Source organism: Trichechus manatus, unplaced genomic scaffold (genome assembly GCF_000243295.1).
Source record: "Trichechus manatus latirostris isolate Lorelei unplaced genomic scaffold, TriManLat1.0 scaffold00064, whole genome shotgun sequence".
NCBI classification, from domain to species: domain Eukaryota; kingdom Metazoa; phylum Chordata; class Mammalia; order Sirenia; family Trichechidae; genus Trichechus; species Trichechus manatus.
Window position 1 is genome coordinate 9422002 of NW_004444000.1, and position 20487 is coordinate 9442488.

Here is a 20487-nt window from a genome sequence, read left to right on the forward strand (position 1 = left end):
TGCTATGGGGACTGAAATAGATGTTGTAGTAAAGCACAAAGCTCAATTCCTGACACCTAATGACTAAGTTGCCCTTGATTACTAACCTAAAGGTTGACAGTTTGAACCCACCCAGTGGTACCGCAAAAGAAAGCCTTGGTGATCTGCTTCTATAAAGATTACAATCAAGAAAACCCTACGAAGCAGTTCTATTCTGTAACACATGGGGTTGCCGTGAGTCAGAATCTACCCAATGACAACAGATTTGGTTTTCGTTTGGTTTAATTACTAAGTAATAGTAATTACTATTATTATATTACTATTACTATTATTAAACCCTGGTGGCATAGTGGTTAAGAGTTCAGCTACTAACCAAAAGGTCGGCAGTTGGAATACACCAGGCACCCCTTGGAAATCCTATGGGGCAGTTCTACTCTGTCCTCTAGGGTTGCTATGAGTCAGCATCGACTCGAGAATAATAGGTGATTATTGAATTATGATGTTGGCGAAGAATATTGAATATATCATGGACTGCCAGTAGAATGAACAAATTTGTCTTGGAAGAAGTACAGTCAAAATGCTCCTTAGAAGTGAGGATGGTGAGGCTTAGTCTCACGTACTTGGACATGTTATCAGGCGGGACCAGTCCATGGAGAGGGACATCATGCTGAGTAAAGTACAGGGTCAGTGAAAGAGAGGAAGACCCTCAGTGAGATGGATTGACACAGTGGCTACAACAATGGGCTCAAATATAGTGATGATTGTGAGGATGGCGCAGGACCAGGCAGGATTTTGTTCTGTTGTACACAGGGTTACTATGAGTTGGGACTGACTCGACGGCATCTAGCAACAACAATTACTATTACTATGGTTTATTTTACGAAGCTGACATTGATAATTATTTCAATTTCTGACCTTTTTTTTTTCACGATTACATGCAATGGTGAGATATTCATCTTTACATAAATAACTTTGCACATGTCTGCAACTATTTCCTAAGGCCAAACTCTGAGAAGTAGAATTACCATTGATATTCATTTGATTGCAAGTAATAAGAAACATCTTGAGCTCCCGTAGGAAAAAATATTTGAAGGATTCAGGGGTGAGTGATGGGGCTCAGCTGTGAAGTTTCCAGAACCAGGGGCTGAACCAACATCAGGACTTGAGGTTTTGTTTCTCCTTCTTTCCAAGCTTCTAGAGTATTCCTCCTTCTCTCTGCAGGCCGGCTTCCACTGTGTTTCTTGTTCCACATGATAGGAAACATGGCTTATGACAGATCCAGAGTTTGTGTGTTAGGGATCCAGCCACACCACAAGAGACCAAATCTTTTCTTTTCTCTGTCACAATTTGAAAATCCTGAAGAAGTGTTCTGATTAGCCCAGCATGGGTCCAGTTTCTACCCCTGAAGAAGTAGTTATGGCTGCTCTGGTGGGTGGGGCAAGCAATACCCAGAGCTCAGTGCCTGGGCAGGCAACTTTAAGTTTTCACCTGAGTATTTCAACAGTAATATTCAATTTAGGTAAATAAAATAGTAGGGTGGGAGAATCTAATGTTATGCATTTTTCCTAAAGTGAATAACCTCTCCTACATCTGTAACTCATTCCACTGCTGCTAAGTTTGGGTAGCCTCAAAGGAGCGAGGCTCAGCCCTGTGTACCCTCTCAGGGAGCTTGCCCACTCTCCTGATTTCCTTTAGCACCTTTGTGTGAATGACCTCCAATAGCTACATCCCTTTTCTAACTGCTCTTCTATGCTGCTGTTAGTACCATAGTTCTTACAATCTTTATGGCCAGAAATGAGACATCTACTTGTGCTATTCCTTTTCCCTCCTTTTCTATATCCAATCTCTTACCAAGTTTGTTTTTGGTCAATTCTCTTTCTCCTCTTCCTCCTTCTTTTCTCTTTGCCCAGTTTTCTCTGTTCCCCTTCCTACCACACAGCCAGGTTCGCATGAGCTCACAGCTGTCTTCTATTTGGTTTTCCTATTTCCAGCATGCCCTGCATATTGCTGGTTGACTGGTCTTCCTCAAACCCGCATCGGAAACTAAACTCCTTCCACTGCCAATGGTAGACCAGACTCTTCTGCATTGGTTTCCAGACCTGGTCCTCTTCCCTGTCTTCTTCTACCCTCCTGCATTTGTCCTGCATTCCAGGCGTAGTGGGACTGTGCATAGGATATGGACTTGGAGGTCAGATTGACTTAGGGTTGAATTCTCTTACCCTGAACAACATTTTTATTTTTCTGATTTACAGATGTAGGGAATACTGTAAATAATACAAGGTTGTTGTGAGGTGTAAATGACATGGGATCTTTGTGAGGTCTTTGTGACAATTCCAAGTGGTAGTGTCTACCGTAATACCTGACACACAGTCTCTGCCCACCAGTGTTTGTTTTGCTCTGGACGTGTCCATTCTAATATCTTTAAGTGCCGTATTCAATTCTCCCTCTTTGCATTTGCCCCCAGTGTCTCCTGAAACTCGAGGGCTGTTTTTGTGTTGTAGTGCCATTACAAGATACTTGGCCAGAAAGCAGAGAGCTGGCAGCAATGAAGGCAAGCCTCTCAGACCCCTCTTGCTGTTTTTCTTTATATGCTGGAGTCTTTCTTTCCTATCGGTACATCACCAGTTTCTGTTATTCAATCCACATGGGCAACAAATGGAAGCTCCTCAGCTCCCAAGTTCTTATAGTTTATGTCACATACAATAACTGACTAACTCTGTTAGTCCCAATTCCAATATCTCTAGGTGGGTCAGGTTTCCACTTCTGCCCCATTAGGTATGGCCAGGGCTTGGAGTCACGCAGCAGGACTATGAATGCTGTATTACATCATCAGGAAAGACCAATTGCTAGAAACGGACATCGTGTTTGGTAAAGCACAGGGTCAGTGAAAAATAGGGAAACCCTCAATGAGATGGATTGACACAATAGCTGCAACAATGGACTAAGACGTAGCAATGATTGTGAGGATGGTGCAGGACCGGACAATATTTTGTTCTCTTACACATGAGGTCGCCATGAGTAGGAGCTGACTGAATGGCACCAAGCAAGAACAACAATCAGCTCCTACGTGGAGTATGTCGTTCCCAGAAAAGAGGGTCTGGAAGGCAAACTCACTTGGTTGCCATGACGTGCATACATCATTGGAACCTCATAGAAAAAAGTATAGTTTTACCTGAAATCAGCATTTGGGGTATATTTGGTACATCTTTGATGAACTTTAGGTTCAAAGATAGATTTCCTGCGTAAAGAAAGCTTAACTTTATGTTGGACGTTTTCATATAACTATTTCACGAAAAAAGGAATATAAAAATAATATAGATTAAAAAGGAGGCATCATTCCATCTCCCTGGCTTTCATTTAGATGGAAAAATCACAGCCCCAGGAGACCAGTAACCGTTTCCAACTCTCATTTTTCATCATCCAACCATGCAGGGCGTGATCCCTCCGATGCCGAGGTCTGTGGGTCTGTGACCCTCCGCTCCCTGCTGCTTCACGCGATGCAGTGCTGCAGAATCAGTGCTCTCAGCTTTCCCAGACGTGGGCCCAGAGGATCTTGGTAAGAGTTATCTTAGAATTAGGAAGAGTTAACAGGCCCAAAAACTAGAGGAGGCTTCCCTATAGCTTAAAATACTGTCCCTACCACACTAACAAAATTAAATTCAAGTAGACAGTAACTCCTTTGGTGGTCAGATTTTTAGGCATTTCTATTAAGTATTCAGTAGTGGCAGTGGTGATTCAGTGGTAAAATTCTGGTCTACTATGAGGGACACCCGGGTTCGATTCCTGGACAGAGCACCTCATGCACAGCCACCATCTGTCAGTAGAGGCTTGCGTGTTGCTATGATGCTGAACAGGTTTCAGTGGAGCTTCCAGACTAAGACAGACTAGGAAGAAAGGTCTGGCGATCTACTTCTAAAAATCAGCTGATGAAAACCCTATGGAGTGTTATAGTCTGATCCTGCATTGATCATGGGGTGGCCCGGGATCAGGCAGTGTTTTGTCCCGTTGTGCAAGGGGTCGCCATCAGCAGGGGGCTGACTTGGTGACAGTTAACAACAAGAACATTAAGTATTCCAGAGCAGAGAAATGCATTAGGCCGTTCTGCCTCATCTCCCACATTCTATACTCCTTTCATGCAGGGTTTTGTTCATCTAGGGACTGGCTATCCAATCTCATGTGCCTCTGAGTCCATGCAACTATCGTTCCCTTTGGCTTCTCTGTGTGGTTACGGTCTACTCATTCGCCAAAGTCCAGCTCCAATATCTCCTGTTCTGTGAAGTCTTCTGAATCTGTCCTTCTCCATTTCTGCTGATGTAGCTCTTTCCTCCTAAGTGAACCTACCGCATTTTTGTTCTCCAGTCTTCAACAACAGTTAACAACTGTTTTGAGCACCTACTTTGTGCCAAGTACAAGTATTTGACTTGTATAGGATAAAAGTACAGGATAAAAAGGCACGTTTCTTGCTCACAAGTAGTTTTTAATCTTGTGGACACAGAAAGGAAAATACAATCTAACATGATTTAGAGTTATAATGTGCATGTGTGTATAGGGGAGGGGACCGAAACTTTTCTTCTCTCCTCCTGGTGTTTCCTTTCATGTGGAGGGAGCTCCATTGGTGTAACACTCGTAGCCTTTCTCTGCCCCTTATTCACTCCACACCAAGGAGTGAATTTTGAAAGAAGAAATTAGTCATGCCCATAAGGGATTCATCATATTTCTTTCTGTTATCCATGTCATAAGTCTGACAGTGGTAGGTCCTCCTGTGGGAAGTCTGCTCATCTCCATCTGAGCCTGTGCTGAGAGGGAAAGTTAGCCAAATTCTGGGGTTCATTATTAGGAAGTTTACATATCCAGCTGCCCACAGCTATAAGCTCATCACTGTTATGTAAGTTTTTTAAAAAAATATTTTCTTGTGTCTTAGGTGAAAGTTTACACAGGAAATTAGGTTCCTATTTAACAATTTTTATAGAATTTGTTCCATGACATTGGTTACATTTTTCACAATGTGTCAACATTTTCATTATTTCCATTCTTTTTGTTCTATTTTCATTAATCTAGCTTCCCTGCCCCCCTTAGCTTCTCATCTTTGTTTTAGGGTAAATGCTGACTGTTTGGTCTCATATAGTTGATTATAAAGGGAGCACAGTATTCACAGATGATAGTGTTTATTTTATAAGCCAAGCTATTGTTTAGATGAAAAGTGATCACTGGGAGTGGCTTCGGTTCCAAGTTCAAAAGGTCTCTTAGAGTGACACTTTTGGGGTTTCTATTGGTCCAGTAAGTCTAGTCTTTTTTAGGAATTTGAGTTTTGTTCTACATTTTTCTCCATTTCTGTCCTTGACCTTCTATTGTGTCCCTGGTCAGAAAGGTCAACAGTGGTAGCTGGGCACTATCTAGTTCTTCTTGACTCAGGCTAGATGAGGCCGTGGTTCATATGGGCTATTCGTCCTGTGGACTAGTTTCTTCTTCCAGTCTTTGATTTTCTTCATTCTCTTTTGCTCCAAACTAGTAGACACCAATAGTTGTATCTTAGATGGCTCCACGCAAGCTTTTAAGACCCCAGATGCTACTCACCCAACTAGGATGTAGAACATTATCTTTATGAACTATGTTATGCTAGTTGACTGAATTGTCCCTCGAAACTATGGTTCCAAGCCTTCGAACCCAGTAATTCAATCCCACGTGGCATTTGGTTATGTCTAGGAAGTATCTGTAACTCTGTCTCCTATGTTCCTAATTATATATACGAATATATATATATGAAGCACACATAAACATATATATACATATGCTTACTGATAAACTTGTACATGCACACCCGTATACTCGTATGTGCCTTCCCATATACATGTATGCATACATACATGTCTACCTATGTAACCACACACATTTTTTTGGTTATTATTATTGTTGTTGCAAAATTGTATAACATTTATCAAAATTGTTCCTTATTCTTGTGTACTTTTCAGTGTCTTCTTTTACCTTGGACAAATTGTGCAGACTTCACCCATATTTGGGATTGCCTTTCCATCACCAAAAATAACAAGTGTCTACTATCTAGAAAGTGATTCCCCCTGCCTCCCCCTCCCATCCCTGGCAACCATCAAAGAACCTTGCTTTCTGTGTGTGTACCTGTTCTTGACTTGTTATCAAAGTGAGACCATACAATATTTGTCATTATGTAATTGACTTATTTCACTCAGCATAATGTCCTCCAGATTCATCCATGTCACGTTTTGCAGACTTCTCATTATTCCTTATAGTTGCATAGTATTCCATTGTATGTATGCACCAAAATTTGTTTATCCATTTGTCTTTTTGCTATTGTGAATAATGCTGCAATGAACATAGATGTGCATATGTCTATTAGTGTCACTGCCCTCATATCTCTAGGATATATACCTAGGAGTGGGGTTGTATACAGCAATGTATGAAAGTTCCAATCCCCTACAACCTCACCAACATTTTTTTGTTTTCTGTTTTTTAATCATTGATATTTTTGCAGGGATGAGGTGGTATCTTATTGCAGTTTTGATTTGCATCTCTCGGGATCGACTCGACGGCAATAGGTTTTTTGGTTTAATGGCTAATGGAGCCCAGGTGGCACAGTGGCTAAGAGCTCTGCTGCTAACCAAAAGATTGACAGTTCAAATCCACCAGCCGCTCCTTGGAAACCCTACGTGGCAGTTCTACTCTGTCCTATAGGATCGGCAATGGGTTTGGGTTTTTGGGACTGGCTAATGATCATGAGCATCTTCTTGTGTTTGTTGGCTGCTTGAATGTCCTCTTTGGTGAAGTGTCTATTCATGTTCTTTGCCCATTTTTTTTAATTGGATTGTTTTGTCTTTTTGTTGTTGAGTTGTAGATATTTCCTATATATTTTAGAGATTAGACCCTTATCAGATATGTCATTGCCAACAATTTTTTCCCCAGTCTATAGGTTCTCTTTTTACGCTCTTGGTGAAATTTTTTGATGAGCATAAATATTTAATTTTTAGGAGGTCCCAGTTATCGAATATCTTCTGTCATTTGTGCATTTTTAGTTTTGTTTGAAAGACTGTTTATGCCAAAAATTATGTCCTCTGGTTTTGTCTCTATGTTATCTTCCAGGAACTTTATAGTTTTGTCTTTAACATTTAGCTCTTTGATCCATTTTGTGTTAGCTTTTGTGCATGGTTTGACGTGTGGATCCTGATTCATTTTTCTGCATATGGATATCCAGTTTTGCCCGTACATTTGTTAGAAACTGTTTCCTCCCTGTTGAATGAACTTTGACCCTTTGTCAAAGATCAGCTGCCTGTGGATGGTATGGGCAAAACTGGAAGGAAGAAACTAAAATGGTTTTAGTTTCTTGCAGTAATGTCTTATAGTTTTCCTTGTACAAATCTTTTATGTCCCAAGTTAGATTTATTCCTAGGTATTTTATCATTTTGGGCCCTATTGTAAATGGTATCGATTTCTTGATTTCCTTTTCAGAGTCCTCCTTGTTAGTGTCAAGGAACCCAACTGGTTTTTGTGTTTTGATCTTGTACCCTGCCACTTTGCTGAATTCTTCCATCAGTTCCAGTAATTTTCTTGTGAAGTCTCTGGGAATTTCTACGTAGAGGATCATGTTATTGGTGAATAAGGATAGTTTCACTTCTTCCTTTCCAATCTGGATATCCCTTATTTCCCCTTCTTGCCTTATTGCTCTAGCTAGAACTTCCAGTACAATATTGAATAAGAATGGTGAGAAGGGCCATGCTTATTTCCCTTCGTTCTCAAGGGGAATGCTCTCAATGTTTCTATGTTGAGAATACTGTTGGCTGTTGGTTTTGCATATACGCCCTTGAGTATATATAAGAAGTTCCCTTCTATTTCTATGTTGCTAAGAGTTTTTATCAGGAAAGGTTGTTGGATTTTATCAAATACCTTTTCTTTGTCGATTGAGATGATCATGTGATTCTTTTGTTTTGTTTCTGTGGTGAATTATGTTGATTGCTTTTCTAATATTGAACCATTTTTGCATCCCTGGTATAAATCCCATTTGATCATGATGTATTATTTTTTTGATACGCTGTTGAATCCTTTTGGCTAGAATTTTGTTAAGAATTTATGTGTCTATATTCGTGAGGGACATTTTTCCATGATTTTCTTTTTTAGTGATGTCTTTACCTGGCTTTATAGCAGGGTTATGCTGGCTTCATGGAATGAATTAGGGAGTATTTCTTCCTCTTCTGTGTTCTGGGATAGTTTCAGTAGAACTGGTGTCAACTCTTCTCTGAATGTTTGGTAGAATTTTCCAGGGAAGCCGTCTAGACCGGGGCTTTTTTTTGGGGAGGGGAGAGTTTTTTTTTTTTTAATTACATCTTCAATTTCTTCTTCTGTTATGGGTCTGTTTAAATTTTCTACCTCTATTTGTGTTAGTTTAAGTAGGTAGTGTGATTCTAGAAATGTGTCCATTTCGTTTTCAAATTTGTTGGAGCACAATTTTTTAATATTATTCTTCTACGATTCTTTTAATCTTAGTTGGCTGTGTTATAATGTCACCCATCTCATTTCTTATTTTGGTTATTTGCATCTTCTCATCTTTTTCCTTTGTCAATTTGGCCGGTGGTTTGTCAATTTTATTGATCCTTTCAATGAACCAACTGCTAGTCTCGTTCATTCTTTATATTGTTTTTCTGTTTTCTATTGCATTTATTTCTGCTCTAATCTTTATTATTTTCTTTTTTCTGGTGATTGCGGACTTCTTTTGTTGCTCTTTTCTATTTGTTCGTGTTGAAGGGATAAGCTATTGATTTTGGCCCTTTCTTCTTTTTTGATGTGTGCCTTTATTGCAATAAGTTCTCCTCTGAGCATTGCTTTTTCTAGATCATAAAGGTTTTGGTGTATTTTGTTTTCATTCTTATTTGATTCTAAGAATTTTTTTAAATTTCAATTTTAATTTGTTCTATTACCCAATAGTTTTTAAGTAAGGTGTTATTCAGTTTCCACGTATTTCTTTCTTTCTTTCTTTTTCTTTCTGTTATTGATTTCTAGTTTTATAGTGTTATCATCAGAGAAGATGCTTTTATTATCTTGATGTTTTTGAGTTTGTTGAGGCTTGCTTTATGGCCTAATATATGGTCTATTCTGCAGAATGAGCCATGTGTGTTGGAGAAAAAATGTGTAGCATGCTGTTGTTGGGTGGAATGTTCTGTATATGTCTATGAGGTCTAGTTGGTTGATTATGCTATTTAGATCTTCTGTATCTTTGCTGAGTTTCTTTCTATTTGTTCTGTCCATCGTTGAAAGTGGGGTGTTAAAATCTCCTATTATTGTAGAGCTGTCTATTTCTCTTTTCAATTCTGTTAAGAGTTTGTTTTATGTATTTTGGAGCTCTGTCATTGGGTGCATAAATATTTATTATGATTATGTCCTCTTTGTGGATTGATTCTTTAATCATTATATAATGCCCTTTCTTTTCTCTGAAAATGGATTTTGACTTAAAGTCTATTTTATCAGAGATTATTATTGCCACTTCTGCCCTTTTTCGGTTATTGCTTTTGAGATACGTCAGTTTTATCAGTAATTTACCAGTTGCTGTTGAGTTGCCTCCAAGTCATGGTGCCCCTATGTGTGTCAGAGTAGAACTGTGCTCCACAAGTTTTAATAGCTAACTTTTCAGAAATAGATTTCCCAGTCTTATTTCCAAGGTGCCTCTGGGTGGACTTGAACCTCCAACAGTTTGGTTAGCAATCAAGCATGTTAACCATTTGCACTACTCAAAGACTCCTTATCAGTAAAAAGGGTAAATATTTGGAATTCTGTCCCATTTGTTTTTTTGTCTTTTTTCCCCCATTTATTTCAGAGCTCAGGTAGGGAAAAGGGATACTATGTCCTGGTCCCCTGAAAGCCTCTCCATAATCATGTGGACAAGTTCAGGCTGTAAAATGTCTTTGAGAAGAGGGGATCCAGAGGAGTGAGAGAAGGTGTCACAGCAGATTTACCTCAGGGGTTAAGACCAGGGACCCTGGAGCCAGACTGCCTGGTCTCAAATCCTGACTCTGCTACTTACTAGTTATGGAAACCCTGGTGGCATAGTGGTTAAGAGCTATGGCTGCTAACCAAAAGGTCGGCAGTTTGAATCCACCAGGGGCTCCTTGGAAACTCTATGGGGCAGTTCTGCTTTGCCCTCTATGGTCGCTATGAGTCGGAAGCGATTTGACGGCAATGGGTTTTACGAGCAAATTGGAGGAGCCCTGGTGGCATATTGGATTAACACTCAGCTGCTAACCTAAATGTTGGCGGTTCGAACCCACCAACCAGCTGATCTGCTGGGGGAAGATGTGGCAGTCTGCTTCTGTAAAGATGTAAAGCCTTGGCAACCCTACAGGGGAAGTTCTACTCTGTGCTGTTGGGTCACTATGCATCAGAATCTGCCCAACGACAACAGGTTTTTATGAACAAATTTGAGTCTCTGTATGGTGCAAATGTTTAACACTCTCAGCTGTAAACTGAAAGGCTGGAGGTTCAAGTATACCCAGAGGTGCCTAGGAATAAAGTCCTGGTGATCTACTTCCAAAAAATCAGCCATTGAAAACCCTATGGAGCTCAGTTCTACTCTGACACACATGAGCTTTCCATTAGTTGGAGTTGACTCAAGAGCAACTGGTAAAACGAGCAAATTTCAGTGCCCACAGTAATAGGAACATCAGTAAGAAACTGACTTGATGGAAGTTGAGGACAGATTTAGAGGGATGGAGACTGGTAAAAAGATTGTGCTCTAGTCCTTGTGAAAGGTGACAAGTGACTGGACTAAGGCAGTGACAATGGGAGAGGAACAAAGGGAAGAGGTTCAAAAGATCTTAAAGAAGTAGATTCTGCAGGGTATGGTGATCAAATGTGGGGCATAAGGAAGGTGGACAGGCCCTGATAACTCATAGATTGCAGGTTTGAATATTTGGAAGGATGAAAAGGATGAGATGTCTTCGATTGATACCTCTATCTTATACCTAAGACAGGAGCCCTGGTGGCTCATTGATTAAAGTGCTTGGCTGCTAGCCAAAAGGTCAGCAGTTCAAACCCACCAGCCTCTTCATGGGAGAAAGGTGGCAGTCTGCTTCTGTAAAGACTTACAGCCTTGGAAACCCTATGGGGCAGTTCTACTCTGTCCTATAGGGTCACTATGAGTTGGAATCAACTTGGTGGCAGTGGGTTTGATTTTTTTTGGTACACCTAAGACATTATATCATAACTTACTGATTATTCAACCATACTTGATTATGACCTCCTGAAAAAGAGGGACTATGACTTTTATTTTTGTATTCAGAGAGCCTTGCACATTGGCTGATATATAGTAGGCTCACAATAGTTACTGAATTTTTCATTTTAAGTGCGTTTCAAATATTTCATGTTCTCTTTGTAACAACACTACAGGATAAGTATTATCACCTTAACTTTACAAATTAGGAAACGGGGACAGAGAGAAGAAGTAGCTTGCCCAATGTGATAATAAGTGGCTGAGCTGGAACTCAAGCTCAGGCAGCATGGCTGAATAAAGGTATGAGTCCACTGAACCCTACCAAGTCAATGCCTCCAAAGTGACTGTGACTCTGTGGTCAGCACGGCTCTAGGGCTGTGATGCAGGTCTCCGGGCATTTGCACATGCTCGTTTTGACCTTCAATTGGTTAACATCTTCAAAACTCATCTCAGATGTTCTCTGATATTGCAAGGCCCCCCTGAGGCCCAAGACTGGGTTCACAGCTCCCACCCCCATGTACTTCCACAGTGTCCACTGTGTACCTCTATCATAAAAAAAAAAAAAAAAGTTGCCCTTGAGTTGGTTCCAACTCATGGTGAACCCATGTGTGTCAGAGTAGAACTGAGCTCTGTAGGGTTTTCAATGGCTGATGTTTTGGAAATGCAGTGGACACTCCTTATCTGCTGGTTCTGCATCTGTGGATTCAGCCAACCACGGGGGAAAGAAGTTCCAAAAAGCAAAACTTGAGTTTGCCACGTGGAGGACTATGCTGAAAGCACTCGGATGAAGTGGCTGTAGGCATCACCTGCTGTAGCCTTCCGCCATTTCGGAGAACCCTGGTGTTTGAGCAACTGTTCATCACGCGACTCGTTTGTTCACTACTCGTGCTGTGTGCACCTTTTGTTTCTGTGAAAAAATGGCTCCTAAAACGCAGTGAAGTGGCCAAAGCAATCCCTCAAAGGCTAAGATGGAGCATTACGTGCTCTCTCTCGACGAAAAAATTACAATCTTAGATTATTTGAAAAGTGGCACGTTGCTTGCCGAAGTGGGCCGTAGGTCAGTAAGAACGAATTGAGCATTCTCAATAACGCAGAGAGAAGCTGAAATTCATGGAAGTGTTAGGGCTGCCCCTACAGTGGCAAAAATGGTCTCTCTGGTTCGTGATGAGGTGCTCGCAAAGACTGAGAAAGCATTAAGTGTAAGCATTAACAACTATTTACGCAGCATTTACATTGTATTAGCTATCAAGCAATCTAGAGGTGATTTCAAGTATACAGGAGGTTATGTGTAAGTTACATGCAAACACTACACCATTTTATATAAGGGACTTAAGCATCAGTGGATTTTGGTATGGAGGCAGGAGCCTGGAACCAACCCCCTGCTGATACTGAGGGATGACTGTAGATAGCCAGGACTTTCTTCCCAGGTGACTCCACCTCTACCATAAACCAAACCAGTTGCCATCAAGTTGATTCCAACTCATGGCAATCCCACGTGTGCAGAGTAGAACTGCTCCTAGGGGTTTCAATGGCTATGATCTTTCAGAAGCAGATTGCCAAGGCTTTCTTCCAAGGTGCCCCTGGATGGGTTTGAACCACTAACCTTTTGGTCAGTCGTCAAACTGTTAACCATTTGCACCAGCCGGGGCCTCCTACCCCCACCACAGCACAGACCAGGATTCTTTGTAATTGCCTATTTATTGATCTGTCTCCCTCACTCACTTGTAAGCGCCTCCATAGCAAGGGACTGGCAGTCAGAGAACCTAATAAATGCCTATTTTGACTAAAATAAGAAAAGAGGGAACCAACAAGGTAGAGGTCCCTGAGGCAGGGTGCCAGAAACACCCCTGAGGGATGGAACAGGAGGTGGCCTGGGGAGAGGGGACATGCAGGTAGAGCAAGAGACTGCTTCTTGGTGACTGAGCCCCTCACCTCATGAAGATAGGGTGGAGGTGGAGAATTCCCTTCCAGTGAAGGCTCCAAACATCTCTTTCTCATCTTACTATACATTCACGAGTCTCTTCCCTCTTCCTCCCTCTGACTCTTAGGGTTGGCTGCAGCCGGAAAGCCCAGGTGGAAGCAGAGTTCTCTGTAAATCACTGAGAAGGCTTCAGGGCCTTAGGCTCATTTTTTGCTGGGCAGAGCCAAATTCCGCAGCGGCAGGTGAGGGCTCGTAGAAGCAAGCCTGGCCCCGGATATCTCTGGATTCTGTTTCTCCCATGTACAATGAGTGGGGGCTGGGGCTGGTGTGTGCATGTGTGTGCACGTGTCTGTGTTTGTATGTGTATGCATATGTGTATGCATATGTGAGTGTATTCTGTATATATGTACATGTGCATATGCGTATGTGTATGCATACGTATCACGTGTATTGTGTATTCTGTATATATGTATGTGTGCATATGCATATGTGTGTGCACGTGCATATGTGTGCACACACGTGTGTTTGCATGTGTTTATGCACATGTGCATACATGTGTAAGTATGTTTACATGTGTATGTGTCTGCGTATATACATGTATGGGTGTTTGTGCGTGTACGTCTGTGTGCATCTGCATGTGTGTATGTGTGCATGCATGTTTGTGTGTGTGTGTGTGTGTGTGTGTGTAAAAGAGTCCACGTGGTAGCTCAGATCCCTTCCTCACAGCCCTGGGTCAGGGCAGAACCTGCCTGCCCCGTCCTGCTCAGGACAAGGCTCCTGTGCCAAGGCTCCAGGTCCGCGACTGCTGCCTGCAGACTTAGCAGGAAAAGCAAGCAGGGCAGGGAGAGCACTCCCAAATGTCTGGGAAGTAAGGGCCTAATTAGAGCCGTGCTAGGCAGAGGAGACCGTGATACCGTCAGCAGGAAATGCCGTCTTCTGGAGTCTCTGCAGGGTCCGATGGTAACAGTCTCCCTACAGCAATATTGCCTTTTAAATTTAAGCTGCTTTCTACAGCATGTTGGACATTTGGTGTGAGCTGCTTAGTGCACAAGGTCCAACGAGGCTAAGAAGCTCATAGATGAACCTGAGCTCTCTGATCTGTGCTGTGACTCCATATGGATCTTTTAGCCCACTGGCCCTACGTCATCAGCCCTATCACTCAAGTGGTGCTAGACCATGAAGGACGTTTGCTTTGAGAGTCTTAAGGGGTGGTATTCACAGTAAATCTATATGAGGAACTCAAAGCATTCTTGGGAGGAGGTTTTCACTTCAGGCATTGGTGGTTCTTTCTGGAGGCCTTGAAGTCATCTGGATCAGCCTTTGGGGTACAGTGCTTGACTTTGGGCATTATCTGCAGTGCCCCCCTCCCGTGCCCCACTTGCCAGCCCACTGAAGTCCTAGGAAGACAGGAAAACTGAGGCAGCAGCAGAGTCAGGACTGGCTGCGTGTGTGTACGCTTGAGACCGTTTCTATCTTAAACGTGCACACAACTTTCTCTTTCTCTCTTTTTTAATTGTGGTAAATATATATGTGACACGTCATTTGCCATTTCAACATTCTTCACAAGTACGGTTCATAATGGCCAAACATAATTACATTAATTATGCATATCATGTTGTTCACCCACACCCTTACCTGTTTCGGAATTTCTCCATCATCATTCACAGAAGCTCAGTGTCCCCTAACTGGCTTTCTCTTCACCACTCAGTTATTTGGGGAATGAAGTATTGAATGTATTCTTACTTCACTTTTCTTTCTTTGTGTTCAATTTCTCATTTCAAAGAGATCGTTTGCTATTGTAGAGTTGGATCCGCACCGAGGGAGTGAAGGAAACATCAGAGACCTTCCAGGTCAATGATTTGCAAACTACATTCTGAGGAACCCCAAGGTCTGCAGAGAAGAATGGGGATCACTGCAGTTGTAAAGGGGGTGTGGCTGTGTAGGTTGGTCGTAGTTGGGTAAATGTATATCCCAGTTCACACCTATTGTCCTGGCGATATTTTTATTAGTGCTCCGTTTACTCTCAAAATCGTCACTCAGAATAAATTATATGGTTACTCTGTCATTGACCAGTTCTATCTTCATTTATGTGGAATTACACATAATATTTTATCAAGGAAAAAAAAAAAAAGAGTACAGCTGCTTAAAAAGAAAGGTTTGAAAATCATTAAGTCCAGTTTGACACTCTCATTTCAGATAAGCAATCTGAGAATCAGAGGCCATTCTCAGGATTTGTAGCTACGTCCCCAGATTTTCAGCCTTGAGTTCCTTCCATTAATAAATTGGTCGGCTTTAACAGACTAAATTTGAGGCTCGCTTGGTTTACAAAAAGGATTTTGGTACCACTTCCAAGTGTGAGAAACAGTCTGGGTAATGCAGTTTCCAGAAAATGTGGATGGTTTATTAGAATGACAAGTGAGATTATTTGTAATTGAGATCCTGACAACCCAGACTCAAGAGTCTCATCACACAAGGGCCTTCTCATTTACGCTTTAACATTCCAAGGAAGAACCTTCCGCAGTCCACAAACATTGTTCCCAAACTTCCATTTAACCTTGAGAATAAATTTGTCAATGCTACTACTGTGGGGGAGAGGGAATATACTGGTGGACTTTATACTAAGAGGTTAATGACTAATATCAGAATCTAAGAACAAGTTTAGCAGAGGAACTGGGGAAAGAGCTTGAATGTCTGAACTGGTCTGAACTGAACAGATCCTCTTTCCCTCCTCCCTCCCTCCCCTAAGCTATAGACAAAGGTGCAGGGTCCTATTAGAGGGGCCCTGTTTCTATTTATGGAGCCCTGGAGGTGCAGTGGTTAAGAGCTCACTCAGCTGCTAACCAAAAGGTCAGCAGTTTGAACCCACCAGGCACTTCTTGGAAACCCTGTGGAACAGCTCTACTCTGTCCTAAAAAGTTGCTATGAGTTGGAATTGATTCGATGGCAAAGGGTGTGTGTGTATATGTTTCTATTTATAGGAGCATCTGGGAGTCTTTCTGCAGCTTGCTTTGGCCACAGCTTTGTTATTGGGGCAATTCACACTGCCTAGCTCCAACTTTCCTTAGGACGAATTATCTTCCAAAGACTCCACAAGGCTAATAAAAACAGGCTTTTTCAGGGAGGCTCAACCATGAATTTTACAAAAATGTACAAATGTGTTCGAACCCAGCACTGTACCCAGTCTGGAGGAAATAATAGTAGTACCAGTAACACAACAACATCTGGCCTTTGTTGATCCCTTACTATGTTCCAGGCCTGATCTCATTTTAATTGTTAATACGACAGTAAGAGACAGGTACTCTTATTACCCATTCCACATATGAGGAAGCTGTGGCCTGGGGAGAGAGGTTAGGCATCTGGCTCAAACTCTTACAACCAAGTGACTGAGCTTCTTCATGCCCGGGCTGGTGATGGCAGTCTTTACTCACCCCTGCTGTGTCTACTGCTTCTCTGGAGGCTGAGCACTCTGAGACGTAAGTCAACACATAGTCCAGAACCTTCTTAGAGTGTCATGTAACACGTCCTTGCTATCCTAACTAGTCAACACAACTGATCCTTGGATTACCAAGCATGCAGGTCTCTAGGAGTTGAATACTTAGTATCTTTCTTCTTCCTTCTTCCCAGGAATAACTTCTGGCAAAATCTGTAGTTCTGATACTGATATTAATCACATTTCAGTGGCTGAATGTAGGTAGGAATGGGGCGGAGAGGGTGTGAACTTGGTTACTGCTACCTAATGGAAATGTCTAAAGGATAGTTAACGTTCCTGGGAAGGTCAGGACAAACCCTAGGGAGGGGTAAGCAAAGGACAGGGCGAGGCCACCCCTCCAACATCTCCCCCCTAGCCTGACACAGAACAGCGATAAAGTATCCCTGCAGCGCAAGTCTTGACCAACCAGAGAGAATGCCCTAGGACCCACCACTCAGCCAGAAGGCAACGGGCTTTTTCTACAGTCTCCTAAAAGCCAACTGGGAGCCTCCATGGGTGGCCACCCCTGTGCAGGGACCTGCTATTACCCTTATATTTTGACTGCCCTTATTAATAAATTCCAGGACTTGGAGAAGGGAGTGCCCCTTTCCGCAGTCCACATGGAGGCTGCCGACCTGTGGCCTCCTCTCTTTCTTTGCCTGTGCTGCTCACTTGGACCAGCAAGCCCCTGTTCACATGCTGGAGGGAAGAGAAGGAAGTGAGTGGGCGAGTGGGTTCCAAACCTCTTCCCACAGCTGTGACCTCCAGGCAAGCTCTGCATTCCCACCCCTTTGGCTCAGCTGGGGTGATTTGCATATTTTCTCCACCTCATTAAACAGAATTGAGGCTAGGGGAGGAGGGATCTGTGGCCACAAGGGAGCAGCTGAGGTGGCGGGAACCTGTATCTTCAGCGCTGAGCCCTGGAAGCTGTCAGCTACCAGTCAGAAGGGGGCTTCTCAGAGGCAGAGGGATCTGGAGCGTTGAAGAAACCAGAGTGCCTTCCCGCCCATGACCTGCCTGTCCCCACCTTAGCCTCACTCTCCATAGGGCTTCTGGAGAGGATGTGTGTATTTTTTCTAAGGTTGAGACATACTGTTATCAGAAGGCAGGAGACATGGGTGGTTGAAAGAGCCTCAGTCTTGGAATTTGAAGGCCTGGTTTCAAGTCCAGGCTTTGCTGCTTTGAGCAAGGTGCAAAGTCTCCCCAGGCCTCACCCACCAAGTGAAAACAATGCTGGCTATTCTGTAGGCTAGCTCTAGGACTTAAATGAGGTGAAGTTCCCACTGTCCTGTAAATTGTAACATACTGTTACCAGGCAAGAGCTGACTATGATTACTGCATAGCAATGACGATATTATCAGTTAACAATATAAAAAAAGGTTGTAGCTGAGTTCTCCTCCTACTCATGGTGACCCCATGTGTGTCAGAGTAGAACTATGCTCCACAGGATTTTCAGTGGCTGAGTTTTTGGAAGTAGATCAGCATATCCTTCTTCTGAGGCACCTCTGAGTAGACCAGAACATCCAACCCTTCGGAGTGTTAATCCTTTGCACCACAGAGGGACTTCTAATATTTGGTTAACAGACACTGCTTTAAGTACTTTTCGTTAATTTAACAAAAAAAAAAATTTGTATCTAGCGCCTAGTATATGCCAGGCACTATTCCAAAACTGAAAAACTGAACTGTTCCCCTGCAGTCGGTAACGACTCAGAGCGACCCTATAGGACAGGGTAGAACTACCCCATAGGGTTCCCAAGGCTGTAATCTTTAAGCAAGCAGATTACCACAAGTTTCTCCCGTGGAGCGGCTGGCTGGTGGGTTCGAACCTCAGACCTTGTGGTTAGCAGCTGAGCGCTTAACTGCTGTGCCACCAGAGCCCCTTGGTACTACCCTAGGACCTCACAATACAGCTGAAAATAAGACCCTTGCTCTCTTTGGGCTTGTTTTCTAATGGGAGACAGACAATAAACCATGATACAAAAAATAGGCCAAGTTCAGACTCGGAGGAGCTCGGTGAAGAGAATAATAACAGAAAATGGACGAAGAGTGCGAGGGTGGCCCGGGGAGGACGGCGGCTGGAGAGAGAGGTCTGCCTTCCGAGGAGGTGACTTTTGTGCGGAGGCTTGAAAGCGGAGGCTGCCCACGAGAGAGTGGAGGGTGAGGGTTCCTGGTCGAGGGAAGAGCAAGTGGGGGGTTGCTGGGGCCAAAGCAAACTTGAAGATGAGACAGGGGCAGTGGCCTGGAGCCGAGGTGCGTGGGGCTGAGACATGACACGGGTTTTAGGGGACAGCCAATGGCGGGGCCTTGTGGGCCCGGGTTAGGATCTTATTTTTAGCAGAAGGCCCCTGGAGGTTTTCGGCAGGGAGGCAACCTGTTCTGAATTATAATTTAACATAATTATAATTAGAGAGGCAAGAATGGACATAGGGAGATCAGTTAGGAGGAAATTACCTACATTATCTAAACTGATTATCTTTTCGGCCTGATGAGGGATGGCATATTATTATCTTAATTGGGAAACTGAGGCTTTAGGGAGAGCGAGCAGCTTTTGCAAGGCCCTAATGCCAGTGAGCAGTGGGGCTGGGCTTTGAACCAGGCGCCTCTGACTCCCGAGCCTGCATTCATAAACCTTGAGGAGACTGCTCTCCCATCAAAAGCCTGTGTAAGCAGCAGCCAGTAATGCCGTTAACTGTGGCTAACCAGTGCACAGAGGGAACCTGGGTGAGTCCAGTGTGGGTGTGTGTGGGTGGGCGGTATGAGACGAGAGGTAGCTGCCGTTAGCATCAGGGCCCTGACGGCCCTGCCTGCTTTCAGGAGAACCCGCTCCACCCTCCTGGGGGTTTTCCTGTCTCCATCATGGGGTCTCCCTTCCCACCACAGTTGTCCCAGCAGCTCTGTTAGTGTTTGTTCCCAGAGCTCCACTGAGCCCTTGTGGTCACAGCATGGCGCCCCCTTCACACCCTGCCCACCTCAGGTTGCAGCCGTAGGGCGAGGATCCGGCGGCTCTGTTTTGCCAAAACAGCAGCCTCCATGGTAACAGCGTGTGATATCACTGGAAAAGTGATTCGTAGGGCCCGGAGCTGGCCGGCAGGAGACAGAGCGGAAGAGAGCTGGCGCAGGAGAGGGGGAAAGAACAGGGCCTGTTCCAGGAGCTCGAACGTGTTGTGCCCACATGCCCCTTTCTGTGCTCCCTGTTCTATCCTATCTTTTGTTTTAGGCGTAGAAACGGCAGATGTTCTTTGAAAATCTCAGGCATATTTGGCCTAGACATAAACTTCTCTTCATTTTTCAGCCAATCTGACACATATTTGTAATAATCTCATCCTATGAGCCTTTCTCTGTGACAGGCTAGACTTCAAGTCCTGGGACACTTCTGGGCTGGAGGGTGTTCATGAGGGCACGCCACCCGGGGTGGCTTCCCTTTTCCCTCCTGCGGCCCTTTGCCATGCCTAGGTCAGCAGGATCTGCTGTCCAAAGTACCTTGTAAGGCAGTCTTTTCTTAGAAACAGGAAGCTGTCTTCAGCCAAGTACAAATGGTTGAAGCACCCAGAAACCCGAGGAGTGTTCCAAACTCCAGGCCTGGAGGCCGACAGAGAGGGTTCAGCTCCTGGCGGTGTGTCCTCGGCTCCTTGTCTAATGAACGGATTGATCTCAGCTGTGGTGGCAACCGTTCTTCATTGCACTTGGACCATTATGTAAGTGCCGTTAATCAATTCATCGAAAGACTTTCAGCACAGTCTTTTTCAATCCTAAGAGAAATATGAATCAAGACAACATTACTTGTTTGTTAATGTTTCATAACCTCATACCCTGGCCATTGGGCAGACACTGATTAAAGAGCAAGGTTTCAAATATCACTGACACAGTGCTTACACAGCTATTTGGATAGAAGAG